Source organism: Penaeus monodon, chromosome 9, assembly GCF_015228065.2.
Source record: "Penaeus monodon isolate SGIC_2016 chromosome 9, NSTDA_Pmon_1, whole genome shotgun sequence".
NCBI classification, from domain to species: domain Eukaryota; kingdom Metazoa; phylum Arthropoda; class Malacostraca; order Decapoda; family Penaeidae; genus Penaeus; species Penaeus monodon.
In genome coordinates this window covers 47,760,084-47,767,467 of record NC_051394.1, presented here as the reverse complement: position 1 = coordinate 47,767,467, position 7,384 = coordinate 47,760,084, and positions in this window count along the sequence as shown.

Sequence of the window (7,384 nt, the reverse complement as noted above, 5' to 3'; positions counted from 1 at the left end):
CCCCGGGGAAGGACCGTGCAGTTTGTGTAAAAAGAAAAAAATCACGCTAAAGGGATCCGGGACGTTTGGGCTGGGGAACTGACGGAAAGCCCCGGTAAAATGAAAGAGTGGGAGAAAACTAATAGAGGGCGAGAAAATCACACACACACACATATACGTGTGTGTGTGTGTGTGTGTGTGTGTGTGTGTGTGTGTGTGTGTGTGTGTGTGTGTGTGTGTGTGTGTGTGTGTATGTGTGTGTGTGCGTGTATGTGTGTGTGTGCAAAGTGCATGCATGTATGTATGCACGTGTGTGTGCTCGCACTGCACTTTCATATATATCAAATGATTCCTTTGTATTGAATTATGTTTTTTCTTTCATCCCTTCAGCCATTCACCGAATACCCCCACTCCCCTCTGGTATGCCTTTTAACAGAATCCCAATAGTCTTATTGCTTGCCCGGTCCGATCCATCGGTTTCCATTGTGTGTCGTTCATTAATATTAAATTTTCCAACGCTCTGTCTTGGGATTCCGTGACATCTACGGGAAGGAACTTTTTCCATTAATTTTCGGTTCGAGATGGACCATAGGGGAAGGAGAGAGAGGGGAGGATGCACACATACACACACACACACACACACACACACACACATACACACACGTGTGTGGTGTGTGTTTGTGTATTTGAGTATATATGTGTGTGTGTCTTGGGACAAACAAACAAAAACACAATGCATACACAAGAACGCACGCACGCACGCACACACACACACTATTTGTCGTGGACAGCTCCGTCATTAAACACAGCTCCCCACGACTTTCCCGTCTGTGATCTACTATCCACTTGTGGCGAAATGCTTTATCTATTCACACGAATTTGTCAAAGGCCCGGGAGAAAAGATACCGCTATAAGTTAGAGCATGGGGTTTACATCAAGGAAAAATATACATATGGGGGAGGGGAGGGGAGGTTCGTTTTGAACAGCTATCTACAAATTTTCTAAATGCGATCCCTTAGCTATTTTTTTTTTTTTTTTTTTTTTTTTTATATATTCCGTATATTCAGTTCCTGTTCTTAGTTTGATATTTTCGTTACTTGATTTTATTTTAATGATTTACCATTTGGCCCTTAGTGTTTTTATTTCAATTCCTACATTTTAATTAATACCAAATTCTATAACTAACTTTAGGTAGGTTAGTTTCTATCTTTAGGGTTGTCTTTTATCATGTCACATGCTATTTTACTTTTTTTTTATATTTAAAACACCACGAGAGAACCGTCGGCCAAGTAAATGGGCGGGGTCAAAGTTTATCTGGCCACCTTCGACGGTGACGGTCCGAAAGGCAGGGCTTCAAACCCAGAGGGTCATTGCAACCATCACCCCTCCGGGGAGCCTGACATATTACACAGACGGATCGGTCGATCCCTTGACCCACACTGCAGGCGCCGGCTTTGCAGCAAGGGATGCCACAATATCCATGAGGGTAACAGACAACGCCTCCTCGCTACAGGCAGAGGTAGTTGCTATCATGGGAGCACTGAGACACGCGTCCAGGAGAAAAGGACACGGGGTCATACACACAGACTCCAAAGGAGCCGTCGACTGTCTTCAGCAGCGCTCACCCACTGACAACAATCTACCTCCTGACAACCATCGGCACAATAACCCCAAAAGGATGCTTGCTCAGGGTAGAAGAATTAATCATAAACTGGGTTCCCAGCCATAAGGGATCAGAGGCAATGAGCTTGCTGACAGATTAGCCGAAATGGGCCCGGGGGTATGCCCCCAATCCCTGATAATACATCAGAGCCGAAGTTTACTTAGGAGGAATGTACGGTGGCGGCCAACTCCTTCCTCCTGCAGCTTCACAGAGAGGAAACGAGACATCCCCTCGGCCAGCTGGTACTCAGATGCCACAGGCTATGAACCATGGCACTCTCTGAAATAAACAACAGAGGTACCGAAGTCATTCTGCACAGAATGCGCCTAGGTTACCACTGTGCATGGCAGATCATACAAACCATAGAACATGAAGAGAGGTGTTGCATGCATTGCGGCGAGCCGAACGCCACACTGATACACTACTTGGAGAATTGCGTGCACACGCAATTCCTAAGACAAACCCCACAGAACACAGCCGTCGTGCTGGTAAAGAGATTTTTGCGAGATGCTTACCCCACGGCTACAGGAGCGCCTGCTGGCAATCCCACCGCCACGGGTAAGCACCGAGTGTCAGACCAACAAATGAGACAGCCATAAAAAGCTGACACAGGCCGGGCCATAAGTGAAAGGCCCGGGCGAAGCCAGAACTTCGCAAATCTCAAGCAAGCAAGCAAGCAGGGCTCAGCTGGTCGGAGTAAGTGGTCGTGTACGCGTGGTGGTCGACGGGTCGCAGTGGGTAGGCTGACACTTAGAATTATTATTAGGAAATTCCGGTGCCTTCGGTTATTTTATATTGTTCCTTTTTATTGATTCTATTTTGTGGTTTTCAAATGCTGTCCAATTTTATATATATTTTTTAATGGTGAAGTACCCCCTCCCCCTAGTTTACCTAATGACTAATTTACCGTTTTAATTGTTTGAAATGTTAAATACATGTTCTCCTGATCTGAAACTGAAAGTTCCTCGTCAGCTAGTGATAATTATTGTAAAGGTAAAGGAAAGTAATCTTGAACTCCTGTTTAATAGAATACGCACCTGTAAAGGTAAACAAGAGGAAATAGACAGAACCGATAAATAACGAACATAATGATAAAGACCCTCAGAAATAACTATAATGAATGAAATATATTAACGATTTTTAACTTTGAAATAATAAACATTTAAAGGGAAAAAAAAGTGCCTCCTCAAAACAGTTAAAGTAGATCTAAAATAAAGCCCAGGCACTAAAATAAAGCGTATAATTCTGATAAACGAGGTTCCCTTACCGGAGGATTTGTCTACCAACAAATTAGAGCAGGTATGCATGCCCGTTCTAAAGAAGAAACATGCAGTTTGACCCGATTGATAAGTACCCCGCGCACTGTGGCGCTGGTTTGACTGTTACCGGAGGAATTCCATACAAACGTTTGTTGTGAACGATCGCAGAGGGATTTTTCATAAATACTATTATCTGCCGCCCACAAAACTGTTGGGCGAAGCATTAAGAGAAAGTAACGATATTAATTTACGCCTCTTGTTATCGTGGTTCCCCGTACATGGGAGGTATAGAGGTTAAGGGAAAATAATAAAGATGAGACAGTGGAGAGGAAAAACGAACAAAATTTAAAACTCCTTAATTACGCCTGCATATAGTCGAGACTAGCGAGTGTGAGGTGTGCTCGCTTGCGCGTCCTCCCCTTCGGCTTAAACACGCTTACCAACTCATACACGTCCTCCACACACACATACATGCACACATACACGTTCTGTCTTTCTGTACATACTCTTGTATTTGCATTTCACACACGTAAATATACGCGTTCCCACACGCAAATAAGTGGGTGGTGGCAGCTAAGGTGTGCAAGCCACAGGGGGGACTTACTATCTTGATTAAAAATTAATTAATTGGTGTCATCTCCTCCGCAGGTCGTCCCCCTTGGTTCCGCGCCCACACCTGACGCTACATATTTTATTATATGAATATATATATATAATATATAATATATAAAATATATGATATATATATATATATAATAATATAATTAAATATAGATATATATATTATATAATATATAGATTCTTATATATAAAAATATTGAAATATATATATATGATGATAGAAATCTATATATAATATAGTAATAGAATAAGATAGTATAATGAAAATATATATAGATATATAAAAATTTTATTTTAATAATATATATATATATATATATATTATAGAAAAAAGAGAGAGAGAAGAGGTAGATAAATAATAAAATATATGTATGAGAAAGAATAGAGAAGAAATAGATATAATTAGAATATATAAATAAATAGATAGAATAAGAAATAAATATGAAAAAATGAGAAAAATAATAGAACAAAGATAATAGATAATAGAAGAAAATAATATAGATGAATAATAATAAATAATTAATAATATAAATAATTATATAAAATAAATAATAATGATAATAATAAGAAAATATAAATAATAAGATAAAAATTTTATATAGATATAAAAAATAGGATGGGAATAGAGATTATAGAATAATAATAATATATAAAATAATAATATATATATATAATATATATTATATATATATAAATATATAATATATATATTAGTTATATATATTCATATATAATATAAATAAAATAATAATATATATATATATTAAATATATTTAAATATTATATATATATTATAATAAAATATATATATATTAAATATTTATATATTATATAATATATATATATATATATTAATATACATATAATTATTATATTATATATATTAAAAATAATATATATTAATATATTTTATATATATTATATATATATATATATATATATATATAATAATATTAATAAAATATATATTCATATATATATATATTTTAAATATATATATATTAATATATATTATATATTTTAATATATATATATATATATATATATTTTAAAATATATTTCTTTATAAATATATATATTATATATATATATATTTTCATATATATATTATAATATATATATAATATATATATATATATATTTTTATATATTCATATATATTTTTAATAATATTTTAATATATATATATATATATATATATATATATATATATATATTCATATAGATAGATATGTAGCGTCAGGTGTGCGCGGGAACCAAGCGGACGACCTGCGGAGGAGATGACACCAATTAATTAATTTTTAATCAAGATAGATAAGTCTTCCCCTGTGGCTTGCACACCTTAGCTGCCACCACCCACTTATTTGCGTGTTGGGACGGTATATTTTCGTGTGTGAAATGCAAATACAAGAGTATGTACAGAAAGGGCAGAACGTTTTATGTGTGCATGTATGTGTGTGTGGAGGACGTGTATGAGTTGGTAAGCGTGTTTAAGCCGAAGGGGAGGACGCGCAAGCGAGCACACCTCACACTCGCTAGTCTCGACTATATGCAGGCGTAATTAAGGAGCTCTTAATTTTGTTCGATTTCCTCTCCACTGTCTCATCTTTATTATTTTCCCTTAACCTCTATACCTCCCATGTACGGGGAACCACGATAACAAGAGGCGTAAATTAATATCGTTACTTTCTCTTAATGCTTCGCCCAACAGTTTTGTGGGCGGCAGATAATAGTATTTATGAAAAATCCCTCTGCGATCGTTCACAACAAACGTTTGTATGGAATTCCTCCGGTAACAGTCAAACCAGCGCCACAGTGCGCGGGGTACTTATCAATCGGGTCAAACTGCATGTTTCTTCTTTAGAACGGGCATGCATACCTGCTCTAATTTGTTGGTAGACAAATCCTCCGGTAAGGGAACCTCGTTTATCAGAATTATACGCTTTATTTTAGTGCCTGGGCTTTATTTTTAGATCTACTTTAACTGTTTGAGGAGGCACTGTTTTTCCTTTAATGTTTATTATTTCAAAGTTAAAGATCGTTAATATATTTCATTCATTATAGTTATTTCTGAGGGTCTTTATCATTATGTTCGTTATTTATCGGTTCTGTCTTTTTTCCTCTTGTTTACCTTTACAGGTGCGTATTCTATTAAACAGGAGTTCAAGATTACTTTCCTTTACCTTTACAATAATTATCACTAGCTGACGAGGAACTTTCAGTTTCAGATCAGGAGAACATGTATTTAACATTTCAAACAATTAAAACGGTAAATTAGTCATTAGGTAAACTAGGGGGAGGGGGTACTTCACCATTAAAAAATATATATAAAATTGGACAGCATTTGAAAACCACAAAATTTGAATCAATAAAAAGGAACAAAATTTTAAAATAAACCGAAGGCACCGGAATTTTCCCAATAATATTCTAAGTGTCAGCCTACCCCTGCGACCCGTTTGACCACCACGCGTACACGACATTACTCCGACCAGCTGAGCCCTGCTTGCTTGCTTGCTTGAGATTTGCGAAGTTCTGGCTTCGCCCGGGCCTTTCACTTATGGCCCGGCCTGTGTCAGCTTTTTATGGCTGTCTCATTTGTTGGTCTGACACTCGGTGCTTACCGTGGCGGTGGGATTGCCAGCAAAGGGGCTCCTTAGCCGTGGTGTAAGCATCTCGCATAATCTCTTTACCAGCACGACGGCTGTGTTCTGTGGGGTTTTCTTAGGAATTGCGTGTGCACGCAATTCTCCAAGTAGTGTATCAGGTGGCGTTCGGCTCGCCGCAATGCATGCAACACCTCTCTTCATGTTCTTGGTTTGTATGATCTGCCATGCACAGTGGTAACCTAGGCGATTCTGTGCAGAATGACTTCGGTACCTCTGTTGTTTATTTCAGAGAGTGCCAGTGGTTCCTAGCCTGTGGCATCTGAGTACCAGCTGGGGAGGGGGGAATGTCTCGTTTCCTCTCTGTGAAGCTGCAGGAGGGGAGTTGGCCGCCACCGTACACTTCCTCCTAAGTAAACTTCGGCTCTGATGTATTATCATGGGGTTTGGGGGCATACCCCGGCCGATTTCGGCTATCTGTCAGCAAGCTCATTGCCTCTGATCCCTATATGGCTGGGAACCCCGTTTATGATAATTCTTCTACCCTGAGCAAGCATCCTTTGTGTTATTGTGCCGATGGTTGTCAGGAGGTAGATGTTGTCAGTGGGTGAGCGCTGCTGAAGACAGTCGACGGCTCCTTTGGAGTCTGTGTGTATGACCACGTGTCCTTTTCTCCTGGACGCGTGTCTCAGTGCTCCCATGATAGCAACTACCTCTGCCTGTAGCGAGGAGGCGTTGTCTGTTACCCTCATGGATATTGTGGCATCCCTTGCTGCAAAGCCGGCGCCTGCAGTGTGGGTCAAGGGATCGACCGATCCGTCTGTGTAATATGTCAGGCTCCCCGGAGGGGTGATGGTTGCAATGACCCTCTGGGTTTGAGCCCTGCCTTTCGGACCGTCACCGTCGAAGGTGGCCAGATAAACTTTGACCCCGCCCATTTCCTTGGCCGACGGTTCTCTCGTGGTGTTTTAAATATATAAAAAAAAGTAAAATAGCATGTGACATGATAAAAGACAACCCTAAAGATAGAAACTAACCTACCTAAAGTTAGTTATAGAATTTGGTATTAATTAAAATGTAGGAATTGAAATAAAAACACTAAGGGCCAAATGGTAAATCATTAAAATAAAATCAAGTAACGAAAATATCAAACTAAGAACAGGAACTGAATATACGGAATATATAAAAAAAAAAAAAAAAAAAAAAAAAAATAGCTAAGGGATCGCATTTAGAAAATTTGTAGATAGGTGTTCAAAACG